The following is a 17820-nucleotide window of genomic DNA, read 5'->3' on the forward strand; positions in this document are numbered from 1 at the left end:
TTGGACATTAACTCCCCTACAGAGGTTGGAGAGGTTAAGGCAAGAACAAGGACACACGAGACGGCCATTTTAGATTACAGGGTGACTTTGTATAAAACCCCAAAATGGTGGTTTCTAACCTAAAATGGAGGCTTGATTCAAGATGGCGGCTTACATCAATTTCTAAGGTCAAGACCTTGCCGCAGAGAGTTATTCGCGTACAATTTTTAAGCAACTTGGCATAGGCCAATATCCATACAAATCGTTTGTAATAAGAGGCATAATTTAATATCTGGTTTGACACCAGGGAATGGAAGGGTAGATTAGGGCAAGGTTTTGCTGTATTGTTCCAGAATCTCATTTTACAAGGTTTCATATAAGGTCTGTTCATCCGGGCTATGGACTCCGGGGGCTGCCTGTAACTCTGCAGTCAGGAGAGGCACAGAATACTGTGCTCCACTCTCCTTTTTCCAATCGCCAGCTTCCGCAATCCTTTCATAATTCCTGAAAAAAGCTTCAGGATCATTTCTGAGCACAGATCAATTTTCTGTCTCTGTGGGGGAACAGGGGTTAGGGTGGGTTGGGTCGTATAGTCCTTCAAATGTCCCAGCACATCCGTCTGTGCTGTTACCAGCTTGTCCAGGATGGTCTACAGTGATGGTGGCCGCTGTTGCTGTTCACCTAGTAAGGCTGGCAACTTTCAGGATTGTGTTCTGAGGATATGACTCCTTTGTTAGAAGGAATATTTTCTCATAGTTGGTGGGGACCTTGCTGCTTCTTCTCCAGTTAGGTATGATCCTCTTCTATGGCCCCATAGGGGGTTCATAGTGGGCAAGAATTCCTCATTTGTGCCAGAAACTGAGACTATAGTGTGGTCCTTACTGCCCATGTCAGAAAGGTCCAGGTTATAAAAGGGCTTTATTAGGCGGGTAAGCCTTGGAATATGTTTGTCAGTGACCTCTGTTTTAGATCAGGTGTCAGATGCAGCCAAGATTTTGTTGGTCTCACAAGCCTATCTTTCTCCTGAGCATCTTCATTAGCCTATTGTTTGGCTTCCTCTTTGTTTATTACCAAACGGTTAGGTCTGGTGCGTAGTGATCTCCCAAGCTCATGTCAGTGGCAGTGGAACTCGACCTTTGGTCCATGGCTGCAGAAACAAATTAAACTTCAATTTATGGTGGTAGAAATCTCATGGGGTTAGGAGGCTGAGGATGTCTGAATCCTATGGGACAGAGGGACCTGGCTAAATGAACACCTATACACCCCAAAGAGAAAGTTAGGGTATGTTTGGTGCTCGATTTTGGCTAAATTGAGTCTAGCTTCGTTGATCCCACTTCTGAAACCACCTGCATTCATGTGGCAAGACCCTGCCCTCATGTTGGGACATGGTGGGTTAGGTCAGGGGACCCTCCCATACTATCCACTGGTTCAATATCACATAGATGGTGGCGGTACCTGGACACTTTGCCCTCCTCAACATGCATCCCAAGCATCAGGCTGCATAGGTCATCACACTGCCTGTGAATACTATCACCAGAGCAACAGACACTTCCAGCTTCCAAGAAGATATAATGGTGGCCTGCTTCGTATCTGCAGCTCAGCTGCCAATGCACCCTCACAACTACCGGACACTGACTCTGCGAGCAGATGGCAAACTCACTCTGTTACTGCCTTTGACTATTACTGAGTCCCTTCAATGTCTTTTCTAACTTAATCTAGTAAACCAATGTATATTGCAATATCATCTGTGTGGCAATTAAACCTAATGAGATAGATGCCCCCCTAGTGGGAAATGGGAAAGCCATAAAACTCAGATTATGCAAGCTCTGTCTGGGCGTAGGTTCATAATCCGTACTCAGTGAGGCGGTGTGTTTTATATCAAGCCAAGGTTTTCAGACCTCCAACTTGACTTAATCCAGGCAATGGGAAAGCTAAACCTGAACACCACACATCTCCCACATCTCCCACCCACCTAATCTAGGATCACAGGCATAAACCTTTCTGTAACTTCTCAAGCAGTGTAGAGCAAGACACAACATATGACATGTATAAAGGACCTCAGAGTGCTCCGTGGAGAGACCCTTACTATATACTATCAAACTCCAATCAGGAACGGCAACCTCATGGATGATACATGGCCTTAACAGGCCATAGACAGGGAAATGTCCAACCTGGTGAACTAGAGAGGCCCTCCCTGTGAACACAGTAATGTAAATTAGCAGGTTACTGGTCACACTGGTGGGCCAGTGGACACATCATCTTCATTAGTGTAATAATCATTGATATGTCCAGCTGGTTTGTACATCTCCTGATGAGTGCAAAACACAATCAAATTGATACTTTTTATTGTAATCATGTGATTGATACAAATTATGCCTAAAGATTGCAAAACATAATCTATTAAACAATCTTCTGCCAACATGTGTTTTGCCACACCCCCAAGCTTTTTCAAAGCATTGTGTTATCAAAATGATGCAGGTTAATCTAAGTCATGCAAAGTCTGCATCCAAAAACTACTCCTGCGGCATTGTAAATTCACTTCTTACTACATGTTATTATTTGCTCTTCTGTTCGACATTTCGTCTAGGTTTTGTGCATCAAATACATTCCTGTATCCAAAATATGTCCAATGAATTGTAAGGTTCTAGAAGTGCAAGTCTGACACAGTGGTGGGATAGTTGTTGGCAAAGACTTTTATTGCGGAATAAAAGTAAAGAAAAAAAACCTATGAGCTCTATTTCTAAGAGGGGTTGCCCTGCATCAACAGAAATACCAAAGAATCTGTCAGGATGTACAATAAAGTAAAATTCCACCATCCTGTGTCCAAACCTATTTCCGTCACTTACAATTTAAAGTAAACTAAGGAAAACTGGGTCTCTTCTTGGTCCAGAAAGATTTCCCCCTCCTGCTGTATGATATTTTAATGTTCACTTCCAGATAAGCAAACAAAAAGAGTTCTTCTCCTTGTGTTATATCACAAGTTCTCCAAGGATGATAATCGTCAAATATGTTGAAAAGAAAGTCTCTTCAGTTCTATTTCTGGGGAGGGGTTTCACTCCATCTTCCTAACCTTCTCAGGCTTCTCGCAACTGGCACCAAAAGGATCAATGGGGGAATGTATTCCTTCCCATTGCCTCTCTCAGGCTGTCTGATTCACAAAAATATAGTTCTCAAACATCAGGGGAATGTCTCCCTTCCCCCGGCTTTTCTCAGGTTGAACAGCGTAGCAACACACCTGGTTCAATATCCTGCCAGGCTTGGTGATGGAGATCTATTGTTCTCAATGATCTTTTACTTTTAACAATGAGTCCTTGGCCCATCTGACTTCTACATCAAAGTTCACATACCCATGTGTGCATCCCAGACCCCTGTTTGCATGCTTCCTGGGACATCTGACTTGACAGGGGTCCCAGAGCCTCTGTTGCATTCTTCTCTGGATGTCCTTGAGTAGATATGGGCCCGTGGCCCTTGTGTATGGCTTTCACTGGGCTTCCTTAACTTCGTATGGGACTTAGACCCTTGTCTGTGGTTCCCGTCCTCCCCTTGGGGCTTTCACATGACTTCGCCTGGCCCTTGCACCTTCCCAGTAACCTGCGTACCTTGTTTATCATTCTCTGCAGGTTGCTGGCATCCCTTGGTGCCTGCGGACCTCGACATGATCTATCCTTCCCTCTGCTTTGAGTTCTGTGCTGTGGCGGCTCTACAGTGGAAACCCTTCGAGGTTCAGTGTGGTCTCGGTTTTCCGCACTGACCAACATGTTGAGATGCCAGGGACTTGGCATTTGGTGTTCGGCGAGCATCTTCCTGCTTCTGGCCCTGCTCTACACCAGCCTTCTCCCGTCTCAGCATCGCGGACTCCTGACTTCTCGCCTGACTCGCTCTCATGGCTCCTCCAGGGCGGGTTAAACAAATTGGATAGTCTTTCTTCCCTTTTTATATTCACATAGTGTTCGTATTGGCTAGACCGCATACCTTGGTTCCGCAGTAGGCTCTTTCCTCCTTGCCAGTTCTTTTTCATGCCAGTATTTCTATGTACTACATCTGGGTAGTTCCCAGTCTCCCTCATCTCAGTGTCCTATGTCGATGGGGTCTTTTACTCTACATAAATATATTGGAGTGTGCAGGACTACAGAGGATTGAGCAGGGTACGAAGATAGAGGGAACAGAAGTGGAGGGTGTACATACTGTGTTCTCCCATGATAGTTGTCACTTGTCCTATAGAGGGTTTCCCTCCCCACGAGATCTCCTCGCTGAGTACAACCCCAAGGGTGACTATCGGGTAGCAGCCTCACCTCCCTGGCCTCATGTAAAGGGGCTCCCCCTATAGGAGCAGTGGCAATACCCTGGGATTCGTCACATAATATACAAATAAATTTCAGTTTCCAAGTGACATTTATATTTCTACTTAAATTCTTCTGAATCACAATTTAGACATTAGAAATATAAATCTTGCTAAAATCAGCAGAAGGTTAATTTGTCTATTCCATAAAACCTTTAAAGTCGATGGTGGGGACTTTGGTCTGAAGGACAGCTCGGCACGCATGAGTAGAGGTCACAGTCTTTTTTCTATGGCACAAACAATAGCATTCACTCACAGTGGATGACGTCCTCTGACTGCAGGAGGCAATGTGAACCCCAGAGTACCGAATCACATGCATAAGTGGAGCCAATGGTCAGAAACATTAATGTCAATGTGGAGAGAGAAGAAGTATGAAAAAAGGGCAGAGTCCTAAGCTACACATTGGCCAATTACAAACAGATGAACAGATGAAGCGTTGACTTGGGACAATCTGATCTTCTTTAGTCTGAAGGTGTCATGACAGGTCAAAATATCGAGCAAAAGATAAAAATAGTAAAAATAAAGAGTGCAAATATTAAGTGTTTCAAAATAAAGTAAGAAATAGAGGCAAAGAATGCTGCTAGCTGGGGCGTGGCCTGGTCATGGAGGAATGCGGTTCCTTTCCCGTTGAGCTCTCTGGTGCACTGAATGTATACCCTGCCATTGCTGAGTAATCTGATTGTCGGCGCCATGCGCTTGGTGAACCAAATACAGTAATCAGTGGAGTACCATTGCCTGCTAGAGTGGTTGATGATTTGAGGCTGTGCATTACCTCATTGTGGAATTTCTTTCCCACCTTCTTCCAATACAGCGTGCCAGGGTTTAGCGTGGTATGTGGTGTTTGCACTGTTTTGCATGTTGCCTGGCCGACATCTGCTGCCGTGTGCCCGTGGATGTTGCAAGGAATGCAGGTGATATCTGCACTGACACCAGTGGAGCATGACCGTGCAGGTCGAACTTGGAGCCCTGGGCATGCCTGACAGTGGCTTTGGCAGTGCGGCGGAGTAGTGGCAGGTGGCATAAGTGAGGCTGGTGGTGTTCCAAGTGATCCTAGGATGATGTTGTTACACCCCCGGTACTGCAGAAATGGTGCCACCTTCCTAAAGTAAGACTGCCTTATCTACTGTTGGAGCTTAAATATTATATAATGTCAACATTGCCCTCCGCAGGCCTACTGAGAGTGGTATTATTCCTCCTGCCTTGTCTTGTTGCTCCGAGACTTCCTGCATTGCTATATTCTTGCGGATCAGTATGGCCGCCCCCCTTGCGTGAGCATTGAATGAAGATTCATATACTTAACTTGTCCTACCCAACCTCGTTTCAGTTTCACAGTTTCTATGGGCCTCATTACACGGTAGGCGGTGGACCAAGGTGCTGATAGCACCTTGGTCCATGCCGGTAAAATACTGGCACGGCCTTGGTGGAAAGGGGAATTACCGCCCTATTCCAAGGTTGGAGGGGCGGTAATTCTCCCTTCCACCATTGCCCTTCCCCATTCCCTTTTTTGCCCCATAGGGCATAATGGGAATGGGGAAGGTGCTAATTACGGTACCGCAAATTTGAGGTGCCGTAATTAGCACGAAGATCCCTTAGCGGGTTGGTTTTTAACGCCTGTTAAAAGCAGGCGTTAAAGTACCAACCCGCTAAGGTACCTCGTAGTAAGGCGGTAAGGGTTAACGGTCACCGGTACCATTGCCAGTGATCGTTAACCCTCACCGCCTTCCGTGTAATGAGGCCCTATGTCTGTGAGATGAGTCTCCTGCAGTTACGCTATACCAGCCCTTGGGCTATTGAAATGATTTAGGATCTTGTTCTTCTTCAGAGGGTTATTAACCCCATCGACATTCCAGGAGATAATGCGTCATTCTTGCCCAGAGGCAAACATCACCTCCGAGATCTGGCAGAACAACGCTTGCGTTGATGCCATCTCTGTAAAATAAACACTGAGAGAAAGAAACACCCAATACCCTCTTAAGGCAATACCAGTCTATAAAAACAGCAGCCTGGGAATAAAAAACATTAAGAATAGGAACTGTGCCCAGTCGGTAAATCCCCCATGCCATCCACTCCAATTTAACTCGCTCAGGTATACTTCATGTTGGGCATCGCCCTACTGAGCGGAACTTAGAGGTCACCCAGCTAGTACCCCACAGCAGCCTCATGCACACCTTATAACACAGTTCATTATCCTGCATCTATGAGGGACGAGCCAAGACATGAAAAGTGGGAGTGTGAACATGAGTCAGGGATCAACTGGTAATCTGTTGAAATTACAACTGTCCCATTATTTATGAGGCACAGTGGGGCTCAGCAGATCATGGGAGCGATGTAGTAATAATCCCAGATCTTGCATTCGGAAAAGCGTGCAGCTTACTGCGCCGTTCCTGCGATCCACTGCAAGTGTCATCAACTGCGCTTCTCCGGACCTTGAGCCCAATTCATGGAATATTTGCCCGGTTCAAATTGAATTTGCACTGCTGAAAAGTGACCTTGCACTGCCGACACAAACCCTGATTCATGGAACCGTGCAAAGTGTATTTTTGCCTCGCAAAGTCACTTTGAACGGGGCAAATATTCCATGAACCGGGCCCCTTATGTATAATCTGTGCCAAATTCCTTGTTAACGGCAACACGCACTTATGCCGTCGGGTCTGCTTTTCTAACCCGAAACAGAAACATCCTCGATGACCCTCCCGTGGTGTCCCCCGGCAGGTACAGCAGCGCAACTCCCACTCCAACGCAAAACAAAGCTCATGCGGTTGCCACAGCTCGCTCCACACGTTTCTGGGCGCCCAGGTGCTGGATAACAGGGACCACTGCCAGCCACCTCCACGCGGGGCCACGCCCAGCGATCGAAGTGGGCGGGAGAGTCTGGAGCAGTTCTCCTCTACTTCTTTTAATTACGTTTTACCATTCCTATACTTTCATTTTAAAAAGAAACGGCTCCGGAACGGTTTCGTTTTAAAATAAAATTGTCGAAAGAAGTTGAACCCTGCACTTTCAGTGCACTGCACAGGGCGTTACCTTAAAGAGCAGGCACATGTGTTTTGGGGTTTTTATTGTGCATGGGATGGGGTGCGGCGATGAGGTCTGTGGGGAGCTGTGCAGGCCAGTAGCGAGCATAGTTCCACTACTTCTTTTCGTACACTTTGATCACTGGCCACGCCTTGAAGAAGAGTCGTTAATGGCCAGAGTCATTCTGCGCCATCTTGGCACGCCATGAAGTTAGTCAAAGGGCAAAAGAATAAAGAGCACGCTGTAAACTGTGTTGTATATTAAAAAGGAAATCCACAGCACAGCCATAAAAAGCTCATGGCTACGAGTTTTTGAAATCCTCACTCATTGCTCAATCGCATCCGAGCACGAAGAAGCACCCACTTTTACCACTTTTTCCAGCCAGCGGATAGCTTCAGAGGCGTCATCTATAGATCTCTCTCCATCAGGCAAAGTTCATTTCGGGAATGCTGCTTTATTCAGTGACGCTTTGATGCCCTTTTCTCTGGAATCTGTATATTTGTTCAAATAAAAAAAAACGAATGGGAGATATATTAGAAAATCGGTTGTAGGAAAATTACTACAGTCGAACATTTTCAATAAATGATCTATTTGGTTTCATTATAGCGAATTGGGGTCGCAATGGTTCCGGGGGTGTCCCCTGCACCCATGTTCACTATAATGCCATCGGGGTTGCAGGGATGTCCCCTGCTCCCATTTGAATACAATTAGAAAAAAGAAAAAGAGGACCCTACCGCGCCGGCTCCCATTCACATAAGTGAAGGGAACCGTTGTCGCAGAGGGAAGCAGGAGATGGCGGCACACAAGGGGGTCTGCTGCCAAGAGGTAAATAAGGGGCTGGGGGGCAGTGGGTTGTCAGAAATGTTTGGGGGAGTGAAGAAAATGACGTTTTTCCTCCATTGAACATTTCTAATTCAGTAAATTCACAGTAATTCCCTTTCTCTAGCTAGTGCTTTAGCCTCTTGGAATGCTTTCCGCTTGTCCAGCATCTCTTTTGGGTATATTGACAGCGGCTTACCCTTAGAAATTATGCAACCTTTCCCTCTCGCCACCCTCAGTACTCTTTCTTTAGATTTCACATTAGTGATGGCCAAGAGGATCTGCCTGGATCTTCCAAGAGGAGACTTTCCCACTCTATAAAAAAAGTCCACATCAGGTAGGGATAATACGTCAGGGCCACATGTTTCCGTAATAATCTTCACCACATAGGAGTCCATGGGCATCATTCTAAGTGTGCCGGTCAGGAAACAACAGTGCCTGTAAGCTTACCAGCACTGTTGTTTCCGTACCGGCACACTACAACTCTGCGGGAATGGGGACTAACGAAATTACAAGTGCCTTACTTCCCGGTGCCACCGGGCTATTCCAAGTCTGTCACCGGTCATTTTTTACGGGTCCGGTGGCAACCCGCCGATAGCACCGGTAGGGTTACCACCGGACCCGTAATGAGGCCCCATGTTGATTGATATTGATTAATATTTTATTTATATCGCGTTCATACACATGTGATTAAGAGCGCGACAAGGCAAGGGAGGGGAACAGGGGAGAACAAAACAACGATTTTACTAGGCCCAGTGACATTGAGAACGCGCAAGTGCATGGAAGAGAGGGAGGGGAACAAGTGCAAGGGAGGGGGGAGAAGTGGAAAGTGCAGAGCAAGAGGAGAGCAGGAATAAATACTGATTAATACATGATAATAACAGCAAACACAAAAATAGTAGGTCAGCCAGCAAGTGCTTAGTTGAGGGAAGCAGACAGGGTAGGTCCGTTAAGTGCAAGGGAGGAAGAGCGGGGACTGTGTGGGTACAGATACAGACCCCAATGCAAAGGGTGGCCAGGAGGCAGTGCGGGAGAATGGAAAAGATAAGCCGGAGCCTGGGCCTGGGGGACAGAGGGTGGCTAGGTGCATAACAAGAGAGACCATAATCAGCAGAGGAGAGGGGGGGCGAAGGCAGAAGCAAAGAGGATGGTCTTAAGGTGCTTCCGGAACCGGAGGTAGTTCTCAAGTTTTAGAGTTGTAGGGAGGCTGTTCCAGAGGGAGGCCCCAGCCGAAGAAAGAGATCTGCCCCCAGCTCGTTTGCGTTTCTTAGAAAAACGACTGACCCTGAGAGAATTAGAGGTAGAGGAGCGGACAGCTCGAGAGGGGAGGTATTTGCAGAGGGATAGCTCAAGGTATTTTGGACCCAATCCCCAGTAAGCCTTGTGGATAATGCAGAAGTTTGAATTTAATCCTTGCATCCACTGGGAGCCAATGAAGAGATTTCAGGGCTGGAGAGATACGATCCCAGGGCATGAGGCCAAGGACAAGTCTCGCAGTCCTGTTCTGGATTAGTTGCAGAGGGCAGAGAGTAGAGGAAGGTAGATTTAGAAAGAGGCTGTTACCATAGTCCAACCTAGATAGAACCAGAGTTTGGGATACCATGAGCTTCTGGGGGAAGGAGAGGAAAGGTAGAGTACCTCTGAGGAGGTGCAGTAGGAAGTTAGACTTTTTAGACTCTGTGTTTTCTTAGTTGTTTCCTTCTAGGCTAACTAGTCGTAGGTTTCTGCAGTGTAGCTTCAGGTCCACATCGAGGGATTTTTGTTTTGCTTTTAAAAGCTCAGTTTTCATGTCATTGTAAGATCCGAAACTGCCTGCGATCTCCAAACCCATGTTTCCAGTATCCGCCTGAAGTTTAGAAACACGGCTTTCCAGATGATTAACCTGCTGCGTTAGATCAGAAAGGGTGCTCTGGACCTCTCCTACATCCTAAGCCACTTTCAGTAGTACAGTGTAGATGCCTTGAGTGCCCGGCACTTCATCCATTTCAGCAACCTGTTTTGGCTTTTTGGGAATGGGGTTCTCTGCTGTGCCAATCTTCTTTTTGGTATTCTTTATGAACAGAAAAATCTCTGAAGAAGAGGGGCAGGTGCTGCTGGTTTAAGCTGCTGCTCCAACATCTGACATTCCAGAATCTCTACAAATTCTACACTTGATCAACCCTGCAAAGTCTACTCTTCATTCTCTGGTTCCTGTTCATTATTGCCATGCCCCCTTCTGCCAGTTCCCTCCAGTTTCAAAACTTTAATGAACACGCCAGTCCTCTTCATCATCTCCAGGGCGTACTGTGTCCTGGCTACAGGCTTGAGTCTGTTCTCTTGGCGGCTCTCGATGATATCCAGATGGCTATGGATGTAAGTGGTGTCCTAGGCCTCGTCATGTTTGACCTTTCAGAGGCCTTCTATCCCACATGAAATAATTCCCATTCGTCTTACTGGTTGCTGTATTGGTGGTGCTACTTTGTCTTGGTTTTCCTCTTTCTTGACTGAGTGAACACAATCTGTTAACTGCCCTGTTTTTTGCAAAGCCTTGCCCACTTATATATGGTGTTCCCAGTGCTTTAATGGCACATCAATCATATAGAAAACCACATATATAAAACAATTAGATGCAGAAATTATTCCAGCGATGGCCAATGTATGGGAGAGCTTCCCTGAAGAGGCCCCGTCACGTCCAAGCCCGGGATATATACTCACCCTGAGTCCGTCGAAGAAATCTGCCTCCACACTCTACAAAATCTCCCTGTCGAACTGAGTAGCCCAGACCTCGAATGTTAGAGGAGAGTGGGAAGAAGATCTGGGAACCATCTTCACAGACACACAGTGGTCGCAATAATGCGGATTAACCAAAAGTATATCATGTAACTCCATATACCGGCTTATTCACTATAAAATACTCAACAGGGCTCACTTCACCCCCGCCCGACTCAAAAGCATGTATAACACAACATTGTGAAAATTACCCAGATGTGGGAGTGACAATGCCGGCATCCTACATATGTTATGTTCGTGTGCAAAGCTCACAGGTTATTGGTGTGACGTTTGTGCGGCACTGGACGAGATGTCTGCCCACTTCATACAATGGGATCCGAAAGCATGTGTACTGGGCATTGTGACCAAGATTAACCCCATCCATCACACATTTCTCAATTTGAGTGTATTACTAGCAAAACGCGTGATATTAATGCTCTGGAAACCTAGGGAACTCCCTGAGCCGGGAGACTGGGTGAGGGACATGACCTGGGCGAATGATAATGAAGAAGTATACTCAGGTCTACTCCCAATAACATGCCGCCCAAGGGATATCTGGGGTGCGTTCAGACAAGACCTAGCTGATAAAAGGCAAAGAGAAGAAGAACAAGACGAAATGTAAAATGTATTTGTGTAAGTAACTATTGGAAGATGTACAAAATGAACATGTGTAATGATAAGTAATGTAATCAAGAGCAAAGTGCAAGGTAAAATAAAAGTTTTTAAAAAACCATATAGAAATTATTCATACATAATTTCATCATTATAAAATATATAAAACAATCAACATGTATTTACATTACTGTTCCATGTACTTTTTAGTTTTCAAATTTGATTGATTTTTTCCAAAAACCCCTTCCACACTGCGTATGCTACGGCAGTAATTACTATAGATCTAGCACCTACAAAGGTCGACCAGAACTCATCACCAGACAAGGCCTCTATCTTTGAGACAGAACTCAAATATCCTTTCGTGTAATTAGCCCTCAACACTAAGCATGCCGACAACAAATGGCAGCTAGTCTCCACGTGGGCCCTACATAAACGACAATGACGTTCTGACAGTGGATATTTTTCCCAAGATCCCTTGACCTCTTTTTTTGGAAGCAAATGTAACCGCAAGAGCAAAATTAAACGCTTTAAACCAATAGAGCAGTGCTTGATGAAATAGCTGCGCAGGATAAAAAAGGGAAAGCTCTGGGATGAGAATTCCCTGTCATTGGTTTTATCATAGAGTCCATCTACATTCTTGGCTCGATCCCAAAGCTTCGATTTGTTTTTAATTTTTAATTCACAGTTGGGTTCAAGGTCGAATATATTGGTCTCATAACCCAATGAAGTTAAATGTGTCAACGCAGTAGATTGCAATTTGGCAATGAACACATTTTATTTCCCGCCTCCAGCATCATGCTCGCCCAAAGTTTTATACAGTTCGTTAGAGTTATTATTTGTTTTTAGACATTTTGGCATGTAACAGTGCTGTGCATATTAACCAAGTTGTTAATGGTGACATTAAACCATAATCCAGTCTCTGTTCCTCCACTGGGACTGCGTTTGGTTAGTTCATCACAGAACAAAGTAATTTGCCTTAAAATCTATCCAGCCAGCATACATATATGTGTGGGAGAGAGCCTCAAGTGTGTACTTCATTGACGGAACGATGCTAGCACCATAGATTCCGAGCAAACCCTCGATGCTATGTCCCCCATGATGTGCTTTATAATTCTTCAAGGTCAACCATTTTGTCAAAGTTCTTTCCATGATAATTTCTGCATGATAAAACATTGGTGGATTTAGTTTTACCGGAAAGCCCAGATACATGAAGATCTTTGTACTCCTCAATGTACTATTCTGTAATTTCCATACAAAGGGATTTGTTCCTAGTGTACTATTGCTCAGACAGATGGTCTTTGTTTTTGTAGTATTGATGGTCATGCCATTTTCCTTTGCATATAACGCCAGGGTATTTATCGTCCTCTGGAGCCCAATTGGTGTTTGGTCGAACAGAATTATGTCATCTGCATACGAGAGGCTCAGAATTTGTTCGCCATTGATTTTTGGGGGTACTTTTCTGGCTTGATACAGTTCTTGCTCCAAGTCGGCAGTGTAAAGGTTATATAAGATTGGGCCCAGAATGCATCCTTGTTTTAGCCCTCTCTTGGTTTGGAAGTAATCAGTATGAAAACCTGCTAAATTTAAACGTATTGTGACTGATGTATTTGTGTACAATTGCTGTATATAATACAGCAGTTTGTGTTCAATTCCCAGTTTTTTTAGTTTCTCCCATAAAATGGGTCGGGGTGTATAGTCAAATGCTTTACAAAAGTCTACAAAGCAACAATACAGAGTCTTACCAGTTTTGGTACTGTATTCCCCTATTAGAAATTGTAGAGTGCAAATATTTGTAGTAGTACTATAAGCTTTCCTAAAGCCTGTTTGGAATTGGCTAAAAAGATGTTTTTTTTTTTTTGTTGCCCAAGATCTCAATTCATCCAAAATGATCCTCGAGAATGTTTTCTGGCTGGTGTCCATCATAGCCAAAAGGCGATAGTTGGAAGGATCCAGCCTATCGCCCTTTTTAAAAATGGACACCAACACTGATTTGTGCCAGCTTGCGGGAAAGCACCCAGTTAATTATATGTGGGTGAATAGGGCTTTTAGAATTTTTGCCCACAGTTTTGGATGAACCTTAAGGACAACGTTTGACATGCGGTCAGTGCCAGGTGCATGTGAGTCCTTAAGTTTTAAGATTATATTCGACAGGGTGTCCTCTTCGATGTCTAACCCCGAGTGGTGAGAACTTACTTTTGGAAAATCGTTATCAGTACTGAAAATAGATGCATCTATATATAGTTGTTGGATATGTTTAATCCAGTTCTCCTGGGGGATGGGGTTCAGTTCTATAGGCGAAGTTGACTTGCGAAAATCATTATAGCAAGCCCAAAACCATCATGAATCATTTGTTTTACCCAGGCAAATAATTGTAACCAACTAGATATATAATAATAATTTGTTTTTTGTTTTTTGCATAGCACTTTAATCCAAAGCACTTTACGTAGGACATATTTACATACATTACTATTACTATTATTACCCAATCGACATTGGTACCCATTCATCAACCTCAGAAGGGTGAAAGGCTGAGTTGGCCTTGCCGGGATTTGAACCTGCGACCTGCAGATCAAACACATATCACAGCTACGTGTGTTTAATCCACTGAGCTTTTGCAACTTTTTTGAGACTTTATTTTTTGCGTATCAAACTAGCATATATCATAGCTGTAAACTAAGCTTTAGAAGGAGAGTTTTATTATTGCTCGCTTTCATTGCCTGATAAGAAATTCAGTAGGGGACTGAGGCTGTGTGCGAGTGTGTTCAGTCGAAAACGTTCCATCACAACTCCAATTACATAAACATGTACATATTAGAATAGGCACTGCTAATAACAAAGAATCAACTTCAAAAAGTAACTTCCCAAGCTTTCTGTTATATCGTGCCTGAGTGTGTTTGTAATTGAGTCTGCCTAGTCTGGTCATGTGCTCAGTGATGTCATGCAAGCATCAATTGGAATGTTGATGTATGAGTGTGAGAATGATGTGGTGAGTGTTCTGTAACTGGAGTTGGTCCCTCCCTCCCTGGGTGATGGGTGCCGGTGATCTATTGTCTTATACTTGATGTCTTGTCCTGAAACATGTAACTCAAGAACTGGTAGTAAACTTACTTATAAGCAACTTAAAGCAGCCTGGAGTGTGCTTTATATTACAATGGTGACCAGGATCTCTGGAAGAAGAACCCTGGTAAAAAGGAAAGCTGGAAAGGAGGGTGACTGCAGAGGCCTGCTGCGGGGGGTGCAGGAACCAACAGGACAAAAGAAAGAAGACATCACCGCCCCCAAGTAAGCATAACCCACCACCCAGGGCGGATAAGGGAGGAGGCTTAATGGACCGTAGCAGAATGGATCAGCAGCCCATGGGTTCTTGGGAGTGCTGGGTCCTGGGCCCTTGGACATAAGGAGCTTGAAGTGGTCCATGTGAGGAGGGCGTCTCAAACTTATTGATGGACCAGTAGCCCATAGTTCTTGGGAGTGCTGCGATCCGGGGGCCTTTAGTGCACGAACTGGTTAAGGGAGTTTGGTTAAGTGACTTGGTACTGTAGCTGGGTTGCCAACGTTGAGTGGAGTAGGCGATGCACAGGTCTTATGAAAGGACTTGATGCCCAACGTCCATAAACATTACCAATGTGCATAAACATGAATAGCACATTTTCAGACAATTCTGTTGGGTATGGTTTTGGAACACTACGGGTGCTTTATTGGATTGTGTTTGCTCCGTTCGTAAGAGAAGAAGGTCCACATGCAGCTCTTGTTTGGGTATCTGTAATCGCTGAGCTATAACAGTAGCGTCGGCGAAATGACCGTTGGGCCATTGAACTGAGCAGGAGTTATTTCGCTTTTCGTTACCGTTTAGTGAATGGTGATGCCATCTGACTAGCAGAGTTTGTCAGTGAGGTGTTGGAATTCGGTGTCCCTGCGTTCCGTGAAGTACATGACGAGGGATAATGAAGCGGGTCATCGAACTGCTTCAAACGCTTGAGTAAAGGACTTCTTTAAGCGGACGCACTATGACGTCGTCACGTGCCAGTATCCGGAAGAGAAGGTGCGCCAGTCAAGGGAGCCGCTCTGCCTGTGATGAGGTTGAAGGCAGTGGCGGCCGCGGCAAAGAAGCAAACCCACTCTGCCCGCTAGGGGCGTGATGTAGCGGGCAACGTGGCGAAGTCAAGGGAGCCGCTCTGCCTGTGATGAGGTTGAAGGCAGTGGCGGCCGCGGCAAAGAAGCAAACCCGCTCTGCCCGCTAATGGGCGTGATTTAGCGGGCAACGTGGCGAAGTACTGTGCAAGGCATCTTTCGCTGATGAGGTTGGGTGCAGGTAACGCCGCTCCGCCTCACTACCGAGGCAATGCATCGGTCAACGTGTTGGTAAAATTGATGTAGAATGGTCTAATTCATGTTGAAATGGGAGATCATTTCGTTTTGCATGCAACCCTAGCTTTGTTGAACTTCTTTCCTTCCTCAAGTACTACTGCCGTGCACAAAATTGTCCCATGTGTCAGTAGGGTTTTGGGCAAGTTAAGTTAAGAACTTAATTAATGCAATGTTTGATAGTGCTGTATTGGTAAGGTGACTTTGAGCACTATTGTGTAGTGAAATCTGCCGCGTTTGAAAGGCTGGTCTGATGAGTGTGAGTAAGGTAAAGGTTTACACATTGTTGCCCGAACTTAACCTTTATTTTAAGCATTTGCAGGTTAATGGACTTCGTATATGCGAGTAAAGATGCAATGCAATGTGTTAGGAAATTAACATTTTTAAGCATTTGCAGGTTAATGGACTTCTTAGACATTATAGCGAAAAGCGCATAATTAAATGCATTGTGATATGGGGAGGAGTTCAGTAGTGTGTGTGAATGAGCTAGTATAACCTATTGAGGATTTTTAGGTTGAAAGTTTAGTTTTAAGACTTTTGGACTTTTAGGGATTTAGGATTAATGCAAGCCATGGACAAGGTAATGAACTATTTAGGAAATGTTTCTTTTTACATTTGTAAAGTCTAAAGAAATGTCATTTGTGGTGTACCCAGTGTACCTAAGGTTGGCAGTGAATCTGAAACCTGATGGATGTGACATAATGAGTATCTTGATTTGAGTGATGTGTGCAGAGTTCATGTTCAAATGACTTTGCGTGCAAGATACTGATGGGTAGGTTAGGAAGTAATATTTTATATTACTGTCTATGTGTATTGAGATGAAGGTAGCGCTTTTGTTTAAATTGACTGTATTGAGGTAGCACCTCATAGGGTGTCAATTGGTTGGAAATGGACACTTACGTGAAGATGATTAAGTGTTGTTGGGTGGTAGCACTCATAGTAGTTTTGGATTTTGGTATTTTGTATACGGAGGTAGCGCCTTTGTATGAGTTAAGCATAGTGAGTTAGTTCCTCCTTTGGTTATGGGGACATGTGAGGTAAATCCTGGGGGTAGCGCCCTTCCAGGTTTAGGAGTGAGTGGTAAGCGGAGAAGTGCACTAAGGTTAGTGGGAGTTGTGGTCTGGTGATTTTAGGAACAGTTGTAGTGCACTGTTAGAAGAAGTCGACTCTTATCTGTAATGGACAGATGGTTTTGTTTGATGAAGTTGTGGTAGTGGTTCTCTTGGAAAAAGCTGTTGTGCTGGTTGGGGACGCCCTCCGGCAACCATATTGGCTAAAGGGAAATAGGATGTTCAAGATTAAGAGTTCTCTGATGAGTTGTTTTCTTTGTGTGTTATATGTCAATCCTGGCCACGGTATTCTGAGGTCAGGATCATGGGACTTGTAGTACTGCCATTGGGATGAGTGTTTAGGCCAACCCCATGTTTTGTTGGTGGTCTTGGAGATGGCTGGCCAGCATCTTCAAGTGTTGCAGGATCTGTACACCTTGGTGTGGTTGAGTGGGCTCCATGGCCTAGTCCATTGATGATTTGTGTATGTTCGTGATGTGGGCATTGTTGGCGATATTTCAACAGTAGTTAGCCATTTTATGAGTTTTCCTACTAGGTATGGTTATTTTGTTGTCTTCCTGGATGTCTAGTATTGCGCCGGGATGACAAGTTGTGCTCCAGGGTGGCAGCCTGGAGGCTCGCCTGTGGCGGGGGCGGCAGGAGGATATATGTTATTTTGGTGGGCATTTGGTTTGTAGGGTAGTTTTAGCCTTGTGTACGGGCTGGCTGTGTCTAGAGTGAGAGTCTAGAGTTTATCCGTGGCAGGGATAGACTGAAGGTGATTTGTGTTAGTATTCAGAGTAACTGAATGTGTAGGTGAAGTTTGGAATTGCATAGCTGTGGGAGTACTCGTGAAGTTGTATGGTGGATGGTGATGTGACTTGCCTGTATGTA

Source organism: Ambystoma mexicanum, chromosome 14 (assembly GCF_040938575.1).
Source record: "Ambystoma mexicanum isolate Mex_15411 chromosome 14, UKY_AmexF1_1, whole genome shotgun sequence".
Lineage (NCBI taxonomy): Eukaryota > Metazoa > Chordata > Amphibia > Caudata > Ambystomatidae > Ambystoma > Ambystoma mexicanum.